This window comes from Dermacentor andersoni, chromosome 1, assembly GCF_023375885.2.
Source record: "Dermacentor andersoni chromosome 1, qqDerAnde1_hic_scaffold, whole genome shotgun sequence".
Taxonomy (NCBI): domain Eukaryota; kingdom Metazoa; phylum Arthropoda; class Arachnida; order Ixodida; family Ixodidae; genus Dermacentor; species Dermacentor andersoni.
This window is the reverse complement of record NC_092814.1, coordinates 233,292,921-233,306,021: the sequence shown is the minus strand read 5'-3', so window position 1 is coordinate 233,306,021 and position 13,101 is coordinate 233,292,921. Positions and strand designations below refer to the sequence as shown.

Genomic DNA, 13,101 nt, shown 5'->3' with positions numbered 1-13,101 from the left:
TTGAGCAGCGTGGTGCACAGAATTTGAGCTGTATCACCCACGAGTCTCTCCCTTTCCATTGTAGTCCCAGAGGTCAAAGCCAACAGTTCTTGGACGATCGAAGAAGGCAGGAGAGGCTGCGCAACTGGCTGGGTGGCACTAGACGATTCATGGTCCTCCATGTTAGGTCCGGACGGACGAGCCCCCACTTGTCAAGTACGCTATTTATTTCGGGAAATGCTCGGCACAGGCACGCACACGCAGTCTCCGTTCCGTCTCACCGCACCGCACGTTGCTTGCTCCGCCGACTACTTCACTCACGCAGTTTGTTGTCGTGCACAGCCCGCATGCCGACACACCATTGCCTGCCATCCCGTGCCTGCTACTCTACACAGTTGCCTACCATCTCGTGCCTGCGACTCTACGCCACCTGGCGCCGGTCCAGTACCCTCACAACGTACGCACTAAGTGATGTACTAATTAACCAGCAATGGCAGATGAGTGGCTATAAACTTACTGGTGAGAAAGGAACAACATATTAATTCTCATTCAAACAAGCACGAAGACAACTTTTATTTGTGAGCAGGCCTAAAAATCTAATTTTCACTTGGCACCATGGCAGCCTTGCAATGACGACGGCATCCTCAAACTCGGCAAGGCTATGAGCCATGCAGTTTCTCCATTAGGCCCCACTTCTCTGTGAATGCTTTCAGGACGGTACGCACAGTGTCGGAGACAGAAGGGCCGTCACCCACTTCCACATCATTGTTGTGAATGACTTGGAAGTGCCAGATGCTATGGGAGCAGGAAACATGTAATGACCAGCATTTTTTGACGTCACTATCAGCAGGGACTGCTGTCTGTGAAAAGTCTGTGGGCTGCAATTTTACCATCTATAGCCTGCACTCACGACATTTCTCCAAAAAATGAAGTACAGTAAAACCTCGTTAATTCAAAATCTTGGATAATTTGAAGGTTTTCTGCGGTCCCGTATTTTCCAAAGTAAATTTGACCGTATAATCTAAACCGGCGGCCTAGGCCAACCTGGTTAATTAGAAGATTTGGAGTGCTATGCGGCAATTCCCGATCCCCATTTCACCGCAAACCAGACGAAGCAACGGCCATTTGGAGCCACAAGGCGATGCCACATATCAGTCGCGATTGTTTATAGACAAAGCACCCGACCCGTAGTACTGCTAGCACAAAAATTAGTCCACGGTACACCCTGCGCACCGCCGAAACGCGCGCCTGCAGAGGAGAAGACGTGCTTCACTTCAATGCAACGAGCATACCGGCTTTTGCCACATGCTCTCGTTCCCCACTCCGCACGCTCCTCGCAGTCGCAGTGGTTGCAGCGTCAGCGTGTGTTCCCTGCCACTGCCACTGGCTGCCGTTTGCCCATTCTCTCTCCGTGCCTGCGGCGACATGTGTGCGCGCAACGCAGGTCTGCGCTGTTTCTTTTTGTGCGGTGGTTAGAGGTGTTGCAGCTAGCGTGGTGGTGTGTCTTCCTTTCTTTTTTTTTTTCTGAACTGTGCACAAGTGCCAGTGAGCGAAGATGCCAAAGTATAAGACTTTAACACTGCAGAAGAAGTTCTGCTTGATCCAAGAAGCGGGTAAGAACACGTGTTCCAAGACCGAGTTAGCTGAAAGGCACAGCGTGCCCCTCTCGACATTGTCCACAATATTGAAGAACAAGTCGAAGGTACTGGAGGCCTACAGCAAGACATTCTTCGAAGTGGTCGCGAGTACGGGCTCCCACGTACCAAGATGTGGAATCAGCTTTACTTCGCTGGCTGCAGAAATCAAATGCAGCCCACCTTCCCATCAATGGAACGATACTGCAGGAGAAGGCCAACGACTTGGTTCTACAACTTGGGCACGAAGAGTTCAAGTGTAGCAATGGATGGTTCAGCCGTTTTAAAGAGCGCAATAATTTGACCTTCCTAGCCGTCTGTGGCGAGAGCGTCGTCGACGACTGGAAGAAGCACACATTGGCTCCATTGCTTAGCGAGTACGGTGCAGACGGTGTGTACAACCTTGACGAGCCAGCCCTTTTTTACAAGATGCTGCCCACAAAAATGTTTGCAGCAAAGGACACCACAGTCAAGCGTCGAAAGCAGGGCAAGGAAAGAATTACCATTCTGTTCGGCGCGAACATGTGTGGTAAACACAAGCTGCCGCTGCTTTAAAAATGCACGGCTGCCGCCAAGGGATGAGCTTATCTACCGGCACAACAAGAAAGCCTGGGGCACAGGCGCAATATTTGAACATCACGTTCGGCAGCTTGACCGCAAGTTCGTGGCCACAGGCAGGAATGTACTCTTCGTTGTTGATAATTGCCTGGTGCATGGTGACATCCCACACCTGAAAGCTATCAGGATGGTATTTCTTCTTCCGAACACCATGTTGATCTCGCAGCCAATGGACTTTGGCATCATTCACCACACGAGGAAGATTTACCGCCACCACCTGCTCAAGCGCATGCTCCTTTGCTACAACAACGGCAAGGAGTACTCCATCGACCTCCTCGAGGCCATATGTCTTATTGTATATGCATGGAAGCAAAGTGATCAAAGTGGAACCCACTTTGATCATGCGGTGTTTTGAACACGTTGGCTTCTAGAAGGAAAGCACCGTCGATGGTGATGCTGACTATTCAAGTGCACTTGATGAAGAAGGAGCCAAGTATTGCAAACGCATCAATGCACTCTGTGCAGAAGACAGCGAATCCGGTGCAGTCGGCTTCGCCGAGTATCTGAACTTTGAAAATGATCAACAAACGTGCTACTCAGACTTGGAGAGTGAAGCTACCGCTGATGCGACCATGTGCGATGACAGCGACGACTACGACGCTAACGAGCCCCCCCGAGCATCCGCTCTCGGGGAAGTTAGCGGATCGCTGAACGTTATCCGCAGTTTTGTTGAGTGACAGTGGAAATTCTCAAATGCTGCACGTAGGTGGCCAACTAGAAAACATGACCTTTGGAGCCTCGAACTACGGGATGCGGCAAATAAGCATCTCTGATTACTTTATGTAATCCAAAGATTGCCCAATAAAGGTAGTGCATTCCTGCAGCGAAATTTTTTGCCTGGGTTGCATTTTTTTTGTGTGCTCGGTTAATTCAAAAACCTGCTCAATTCAAAGATTTTTCGCAGTCTTGATGACTTCGAATTAACGAGGTTTTACTGTAAATACCATGCACTAACCGTTTGGCGTGCGGTAAGTGACTACGGCTTAAGCGGTCAGCCAATACAATGAAGTTGTGGTTGTCATGCAATGGCAACAGTATGGGGGATTCATCGTGATTATATTTAAACCGGAATTACTTATTAAGCGAGCACATATTAACAATGTTTTACTGTATGTACGAGGTGTCGAGCTTATTTTTAATGTACATATAGAGGGTTCTCGTTGTTTTAAGGAATTGATACAATATAACAATGAAGTCTCATAAATGGCATAACGTCAGATAATGACGTGTAAAAAACATTTTCCTGTATCCATCACTCCTGAAGATAAGATTAGACAATGAAGACAAGGTGGCTGAGCCCCGAAACTCTGATCACATCAAGTCACATGTAATGGACAGGTTGATTAAACAGACGAAAAAAAGGTGACGTTGACTCTGGACTGTTAGAAATGCTTAAGACATGTCAGTAAAGACTGGAAGAAAACCATGTACAGACAGCATTATTCATGAAAAAGAACAATGTTATTTACCCGCTGTGATTGCTTAGTGGCTATAGGCACCGGGCAGCCGTCATAAGGTGCCAGCAGTGTGCTGGCAAACAGTGCCGCAAACAGTGCCGCAAACAGCAGCAGCAAGGGCACTGGCATGTGAAGCAGACTACTGGTCGAAGGCAAACACGGCACTTCCAGTGATTTTGCACAGCAGTTTTTAAGGCCTGACATACTGGAAAACGAATTTTCTTGTGTCTGCTCTTGAAAAAGGTCACCGCTTCTACGAGGCTGGTCACATTCATGGCATCAGGTAATATATAAAGCAGAAAACGAGTGCAAATTGCGATGCAAATGCACCCCGCAAACAGAGCTCACCGAAGCAAGATGTGGAACTCCAGCAGTTATTTTCCAGTTATTATTTCGCTGTGAACATTGACATTGCCGCATATTTAATCATGCAAATTGGTGATGCAGCACAAAAATTACAGACAGAAAAGGGAGACGTAGACCTCTCTTTTCTGTTTCTTGCACTGCTTCACTGATTGCACATGTGTCGGTAAGTTGCCATTCTTTGCCATTGTAATTCTCTTCTTTTTTGCACTGCTTCGCCAATCTTAATGTCTTGTAAACTATCCTAATGTTCAGTCTTGGTCTCTTTCACACAGCTTAGCACAACAAGAGCCGTTGGTCACGGCCAGTGCCCGTGTAAGGCCAGTGTTTACAGCGAGTGTGAACACCCTGCTGCGTTTGCGTACTCCGTCGATGCACAGCAAACAGAGTCCTGCACCAAACGCATCCATAGTTGGGAAGCACGGAGAAGGAAATATATCCTAAAATAAAAAAACCAAGCCACTGAGAGGACGACAAAATGACCACTACGAATCTGAGTGTTCGCCCTTCAGTGCCCAAGCTCTGGAGCCGTTGCACATGTAGGAGTGAATACACACAATTCACATGGAACACAAAGCTTTTGTGTATGAACAAGTCCTTTGTTAATACTATAAGAACTAGACAAAAGGAAAGCAGTGTCGGAAATGTACAGTACTCAGTGAGTGAAATGCGATATACTGCTCGCACAAGTGCCGCCACTTTTTTTGCCACCGGTGGGCGCTGGGTGATCGCCGAGGGACCAAATGCAGCCACAATGCCTCACAAGGTTTTTTAGTTTAATCGTATACCACGATGCATCAGCTCAGTGTCCACAACACTCACAGAGGACGTAAAAAGTGCCAGTGGCGATGTGCACCAAGTATCCCATTTCTATTGCTCAGCACTGTACGTAGCTACCGTTGCCTACAGACTGCGCTTATCCAGGCTTTCTGCCATTCCATTCGGTAAGGCCGTGATGAAAACCGGTTGAACTGAATGGCCTCCCCAGCTTCAGTAATGTTTCAATAACTGTTAATGCACACAAAAATGCAACATGTTTGTTTGGATTTAGCTCCACATGGCATTTCAGTGGCACAAAACAGAAGAAATGTTGGAACACATTCAACCAACATAGCTGGTGGCAGTGCCTACCGCACCTAGCCCGGCCATCCTATGGCATTACACTTGCAGCGGCGCGCCGCATGAAGGCACCACTGGTCAAAACTCATCCCGCGCCCAGTGCCAATTGTGTTACAGTGCTAAACATGAGGCCACGGGATAAAATCCTGGCCATGGCGGTCACATTTCAGTGGGTGAAATGCAGAAATGCCTGTATACCATGCATTAGGTACATGTTAAAGAACCCTAGGTAATAAAAAATAATCCGGAGTCCTCAACTACAGCATGCCTAATAGTAAGATTGTGGTTTTGGCATGCAAAACCCCAGAAGTAAAAAAATATACATATAATTTTAACCATGGCTGCAATAAAGTACAAAGTTAAATGAGAGAAAATTGAGCAGCTTAGGCTTAAATGCATCAAACGAACAAACTGCATGATGGCATGAATGGGCAAAATGGTCAACTACTGTCATAGTGATAATGTCAGTATAGCTTCCCCCCCCCCCGCCGACAACTTCACTCAACAAGGTCCTACTATAATGGAGAATGCTGAAAAATGCTGCCATTTCTACACAAGCATACTGCAACATACCCATGTCACTGCTCAAACCCGTTTCCTAATATGAAGATAAAGCTTTATGAAACAAACCCGGCGGCCACCACAGCTATGTAAACTACCAAGGTTTTCTGTCAACTGACATAGCACAGAAGCTTAACTGTGAACATTATAGCCATCTTATAGCGGCCATATATGAAATTTTTTTTTTCTTTTTTAATGGGCCATTTGCAAAAATGCTCTGCGCATGGGCAAGAAAGCTATTTTTTAACCAAAGGTGCTCAAGATGGCAAATTTTGCATATCGACACAAGGTTGATGTGCGTCTTTGTGTTACTGGTTTTTGGATGAAAACTGAAAGTCTTATTCTTGCAGATTATCTCAACAATATTAAGCCAAAGGTAACACTTTCGTCAGGAACAACCAGCTTTTATTTTCTAATTACTTTATTTACACGATTGTAAGTCGACCTATATTTCTAAATTTGAAAATCTGAAGCGGGAAGGTCTACTTACAATCGAAACCAAAACATGGCACCGCCAAAAAAGCAACACCAACAAGATATCAGCGGAGCTACAATGTAGTTACAATTTTATGTTTGCTCTCTGGCCTTGCCCGTAGCTTTTCGCTATTCCGCATGTTTGTGCGCTTTTCGGAAGGGTTTTTCGACATTTTTGAGTTTTACAGAGCACACAACACTCATGGGGGGTGGGGATGAGGGGGGTGTCAATAGTTGATGGAAGTGCTGCTGTTCCATTCGCGGCGGTACCCTCAGAACGGCAGCGCTAGCAGGGAGTAACGATAGTTCATGGAAGTGTGGACACCCCTCACGTGTTTCTTTCCCTGTAGCTCATAGTTTGACGCGTTCGACTTGACTGAAGGCTACATTCTACTTCCATGCTTCCTCAGTAGTCATGAGTGGTCCAGGCCCACTAAACATTCAGCGCTCGTTCACAGCAGTGTTCAAGAGGGCTGCCATCCTTTACACCGAAGAAATCAATCACTGCGCAGCAGTCTGCAAGTTCAATGTTTCTGAACCGGTGGTGCAAGAGTGGCAACTGCAGTGAAGCAAAATTTTCAGCTGTGACGGCAAGCGAAGAATTTCCCATGGGCCGAAGTCAGGACGCTTTCCAGAGCTGTAGACCAAGCTTGCAGGGTATGTAGCTGAAATGTGTGATCAGTACCTGCCAGTGAAGTTTGACATAGTCATGAAACAAGCTCAGATCTTCGCCTTTTAAGGACCTGCTCCGCCGTGAGTACGAGTGGCTGGCAGCAGAAGACCGCGAACTTACGCCAACCGGACCTGTCAAACAAGCCTCCCTGACGAGCGTGTGGTGTTGGTTGCATTCGGTGTGTGATATGAAGTGCTGTGCCACACGTGTCAAACATGATTCGTTGTTTTTATGTTACGTCATAGGCAAGCAGCCTATATATCTAGTTCGCTGTCGCTGAAATAAAACAGTGCGGTACGTGCTCTTGGATTGTCTCCGTCACTCTGCCACCCGCTACAACAGTGGCGACGAGGGTGACCCCCACGCGGAGCCCCCGCCTCGAACAGCAGCGTCTCGGTAGCGCTGGGAGTCCTGCTGGGTACGGAAAGTAATCGAGTCCGGAACTTCGGCGGTCATGGCCCTGGCTACGCACCTCGGTACCCCAAGTTTCGACGAAAATCAAGATAAGTGGGATATTTACTTGACTCGACTGGAGGCATTTTTTGAAGCAAATGATATTAAGACAGAGGATAAGAAAAGGGCGCTCTTGGTTTCGACACTATCAACGAAGACGGTAGGCGTTCTTGCTGGACAGTGCGCCCCCCAGAAAGTAAACGCCCTGAGTAACAAGGACGCACTTACCATCCTAAATAACCACTATGCGCCGAAGACTAATGAGGTTGCCGCAAGTTACAAGTTCTTTACAAGGGATCAGGCTGCAAGCGAATCTGTCCGGGACTATGTTGTTGAGCTACGCAAACTTGCGGATAATTGTCACTTCGGCACCAGTTTGGATCGTATGTTACGGGACCGCATTGTGTGTGGCATCCGAAATCGGGCGGTGCAGCAGAAGCTGCTTGAAAAAACTGAGCTCACACTTGCCCAAGCTGAAACGATTGCCATAGCGGCAGAGACAGCCGCACTGGAAGTAAGCGCCATGACTAGACTTGATAGTGAGGCAGCGGTGTGCACTGTAGCGAGTAAATCGCACCGATATCAGACCTTCACCAAAGATAAGCAAAGCCATACTGAGTGCGCACGCTGCGGAAGCTACGATCACGACGCAAGCGACTGTCCGCACAAAAAGGAGCAGTGTTTTCGCTGTCGGAAGACTGGTCATTTCGCAAGAAAATGCCGCTCCCAGTCGGGGCTCCGGGCTGGTCGTAGGCGCGATGGCGTCGGTAACGCAGTTCATTATGAGAGCGCTGTATCCGAAACGGAGGAAGGCGATATTTCATCAGTCTTCACATTGCAGGAATCACGGGAAAAGAAATCTTTGCTCCAGGCGTTCCGCAGAGTTATCCGCTGGGGTGGCGTGCCCTTGAACATGATTATTGACACGGGATCGCCGTTTTCAATCATTCCGCAGGAGGTGTATCTAAAGCACCGTCTGAGTTGGCCACGCTTATCGAAATGCAAACACACGCTCAACTGTTACTTGGGCAAGCTACCCATTGTCGGTGAACTGCACATTGAGGCTCATTTTGCTGGGAAGACTGTACCTGCCACACTCATAGTTACAGGCTGCTCGGGTCCCAGCCTTTGCGGAAGGGACTTAATCCAAGCGTTCTCGCTTTTGCCGTCGGGGTTTCTCACTGCGGTTCAATCGACGTCAGCAGATCCCGACAGCCTCAGGACCGACTTTCCTGCCCTTTTTGAGCCAGGACTTGGAAACATTCAGGGGCCACCTGTGAAATTCCACATTCGAGAAGGCGCCCAACCGAAGTTCCACAAGGCGCGGTCAATTCCTTATGCTCTTCGTGAAAAAGTGGAAACTGAGCTGGACCGTTTAGTAGAGCAAGGCATATTATCGCCCATAGCACATTCTGAGTGGGCGGCGCCAATCGTACCAGTACTGAAGAAAGACGGTTCCCTTCGCATCTGCGGCGATTTCAAAACCACAATCAATGCTGCGTGCATAACTGAGCAGTACCCTTTACCAAACATGGAAGACATTTTCGCGTCGCTACGTGGGGGATCATTTTTCACAACACTGGACCTTAAGGATGCATATAACCAACTCCCATTGGATGAGGAGGCGAGGAAGTTGGCCGTGATAAACACTCACAAGGGGTTGTTCTGCTATAACCGTCTTCCGTTTGGAGTTGCCTCGGCTCCCGCGATTTTTCAGCGGCGCATGGAACGGTCCTGGCCGGTCTTCCAGCCGTGCAGGTGTATTTGGACGATGTATTGATAGCGGAACGTCAAGACGATAATGGCTCAGTGCTTCGGGACGTTTTGCGCAGGCTTCAAGAAAATGGTATCAAGCTGAAGGCCGAAAAATGCCATTTTCGCAAAGACTCAATCGTCTACCTGGGCCATCGCATTGACAAAGACGGCTTGCATCCGCTTGAGAAGAACCTAGCAGCAATACGCGACTCGCCACGGCCTACGAATGTGAGCGAACTGCGCTCTTTCTTGGGTCTGTTGACTTATTATCACCGGTTCTTGCCACACATGTCAACGATGCTGGCGCCGTTGTATCTTTTGCTTGAAAAAGAGCATAAATGGCACTGGGGAATGGCGCAGGAAAATTCATATCTCAAGGCTAAACAAACACTTCTGAGTTCGCCTGTTCTGACGTATTTCGATCCCAACCAACCAGTGCGGTTGGAATGCGATGCGTCACCTTCGGGTTTAGGTGCCGTAATCTCGCACCGAATTGGACAATTGGATAAGCCCATTGCTTTCCGTTCACGCACGTTAACACACGCCGAAAAGAATTATTCTCAGCTCGAGAAGGAAGCGCTCGCACTGGTGTTCGGAGTAACAAAGTTTCGAGACTACCTGCTGGGCCGCGAGTTTATATTGGTCACGGACCACCAACCACTGGTGGGGCTTCTACGAGAAGATCGACCTGTGCCCCCAATGGCGTCGGCACGTATTCAGAGATGGGCTCTGTTTCTAAGCCAATATAGCTACCGCATAGAGTACAAGGCCGGCAAGGAAAACGCCAACGCGGACGCACTCAGCCGCTTGCCCGTGCCGATAACAGACGTTTGTCGATCGGGCACCTTACCAGAATACGTATTGTCTACAGAGACCCTCGACAGCTCGTTCGTGCCAGCGGATGCCATACGGGCGCTGACGAACGGAGATGAAAACCTTAGCGTTGTGCAGCACTTTGTACTGAAGGGATGGCCTAAACGCTTGTCACTGTGTCACAATCACCTTCAACCTTATTTTTGCAGAAGACTGGAGCTGTCAAGCGTAGAAGGCCTGCTCTACTGGGGTCATCGCATCGTCGTACCCTGCATAGCGCGAGTCGCCATGCTCGCTGAGCTACATCGGTCACACCAGGGTGCATCTGCGATGAAAAGACTGGCTCGGACGCTGTTCTGGTGGCCTGGGTTGCATGGTGAGATCGAAAGCCTTGCACGTTCGTGCATCTCATGTGTACAAGCTCAGCCAATGCCCCATCGACAGGTTCCTATCTGTTGGCCAGAAACGGGAACCAAATGGTCAAGGCTTCACATTGATTACGCCGGACCGATAGAGGGACGCATGCTGTTGATAGTCGTCGACTCGCATACTAAATGGATTGAGGCACTTCCCGTCAAGTCGGCGACCACAGAAGTCACAATTGCGCGGCTTCGAGAACTGTTTGCGCGTTTTGGCTTGCCGCAAACAGTTGTATCAGATAACGGGCCTCAGTTTGCAAGTCAGCAGTTTTCCCAGTTCATGACTGTCAACAACATAACTCATCTACGTAGTGCGCCGTACCACCCACAATCTAATGGTCTCGCAGAGCGTGCGGTCCGCACAATAAAGGATGGCCTTCTTAAGCACTCGATGGTGAACGATCTCGAAACAAAACTAGCGCGAGTGCTCCTAGGCTATCGACGTACCCCACTGCCGTGCGGCAAGTCTCCTTCAGAGATGCTGCTGACCTACCAAATTCGTTCGCGCTTGGATACTTGCATCCCTTCTCTACCTCAAAGTTACTCGCAGCCTCCCAGATACCAGTCCGGCGACCAGGTGTGGGTGCGCAACTTTGGCCAAGGGGAGCGTTGGCGTCCAGGCATCGTCAAGAGCATAGAGGGTTCACGCCTTGTAACGGTCGACACTCCAGATGGCCTAGCCAGACGTCACTTCGACCAAATTTTCCGTCGCGTGCCTGTGTCACCCGTGACCCCAAAAGCGGAGGCGTCCGAGTCGCTTCAACCCAGCCCGGACAACAAGAGTCGGTCAACGTCAACGCCAGAAGCCCGGTGCAGCCTGGCCACTCCAGAAGCGAGTGGCGCTGCGCCTGTTCCTTCGACAACACCTCCAACATCCGTCCCAGCCGAACAGGCTCTCTCTCCCCCAAGTCGCCGGTCTTACGGAGGTCTACCCGACAACGAAGACCCGTGCAAAGACTGCAGTTTTAAAAGAAAGGGAGAAGTGATATGAAGTGCTGTGCCACACGTGTCAAACATGATTCGTTGTTTTTATGTTACGTCATAGGCAAGCAGCCTATATATCTAGTTCGCTGTCGCTGAAATAAAACAGTGCGGTACGTGCTCTTGGATCGTCTCTGTCACTCTGCCACCCGCTACAACGTTGCAATACAACGCTACAGTCTGCAAGTTCAATGTTTCTGAACCGGTGGTGCAAGAGTGGCAACTGCAGTGAAGCAAAATTTTCAGCTGTGACGGCAAGCGAAGAATTTCCCATGGGCCGAAGTCAGGACGCTTTCCAGAGCTGTAGACCAAGCTTGCAGTGTATGTAGCTGAAATGCGTGATCAGTACCTGCCAGTGAAGTTTGACATAGTCATGAAACAAGCTCAGATCTTCGCCTTTTAAGGACCTGCTCCGCCGTGAGTACAACGAGTGGCTGGCAGCAGAAGACCGCGAACTTACACCAACCGGACCTGTCAAACAAGCCTCCCTGACGAGCGTGTGGTGTTGGTTGCATTCGGTGTGGGCTGCTATTCCACAAGATGTCATTGTGCGGCCGTTTGCCAAATGTGGAATTTCACTGGACGACGATGTGCTGTGGGACCGTAGCAGCAATGACGATGGCAGCACTAGTGAGGACGATGGCACAAGTGAAGATGAGTAGTCCAGTGACCGTGCCAGCTACTAATAAATTTTCGTTATGAAATACGCCCTCGAGTATGCTCTTTGTTTTTGTTTTTTTCCTGTCACACGCGACATGGGCGGGGCGACTTACATTCGAGTCGACTTACAATCGCCTAAATACAGTAGCCTAGAATTTACATTGACAGAGCAAAAGCACTTGAATTGTGCACAGACTACAATTCAGGTTGTCGAGAAGCTGTGACATATCACCAATAGTAATAGCGGGGATATACTTTGTTTTCCGACCAGATTTTGTAGTGCAGCGGCATAGAAGAGGGCGCACACTATTTTGCAAGTCATCATTTTTACATGTGTCTCACAAAAGAATGCACTTGCAAAACGCAACCTGAACAAATCACTAGAGTCAGCGAGTTATGTTGCTTCACTCACAGAAGCACTGTTTGATAGTTACCTGTGCGTTCTTCAAACCCACACTGTCCGTTAGCACAAGGGTGGCCATTGCTAGGTAGCATGGTACTTTTTTCCTTCCTACTTGTACGTAATTACAGCTATACTACTCTAGCAGCTGAAATAAACTTCATTTCTTCATTAATTCCATGCCTCATAAGCTTTCTGATGTCACTCGTAATGCTACTACTATTGATACTATAGGAACCACACAGATTTTCTAACAAGTCTTACAAGTAACAGCCTGTCTAAGAAAAGTCAACGCAAACAATGAGGCATGTCTTTCAACCCATGACCTCACAGCAATGAGAAGGGTATAAAAGAGCATTCTTTTGTGCCTCTGGAATCTGAAATCTGATTCTATGGAAGGCATTGCCTTAAAGAACCCAGCCATAGCACTGACACTATTTTGCAATGGAAGCGTCAGGTTTTTGTACATCATACACGGAAGATTGGTAACTGTGCCTTGTGCACTTTAAGAGTATGATTGTATGAGTCCTACCTTATCAAACTATTGTGAAAATAAAAAGGTTCACCAACTATTAAAGTGTAAACTTGGATGGTTATTCAGCAATAACAACAAGGAAGCAGAGGAGAGCACAGTTGCACAAAGATGGAAGGTAATAAAGGAGAAAACTGCCCATGACATGTGCAAGGAACGGACAGAAAAACAATATGAAGTGCTGGACGCCATCTTCATTCTTGGTGCTGT

The 13,101-nt window shown here is 48.4% G+C and overlaps 1 protein-coding gene across 2 annotated transcripts in view; it reads right to left on the bottom strand.

The window, feature by feature from the left end:
* The window catches only part of LOC126548498 (PH and SEC7 domain-containing protein 1-like), a 425,618-nt gene that overhangs the window by 29,406 nt on the left and 383,111 nt on the right, over positions 1–13,101 (bottom strand). The gene's annotated exons all lie outside the window — the stretch shown is intronic.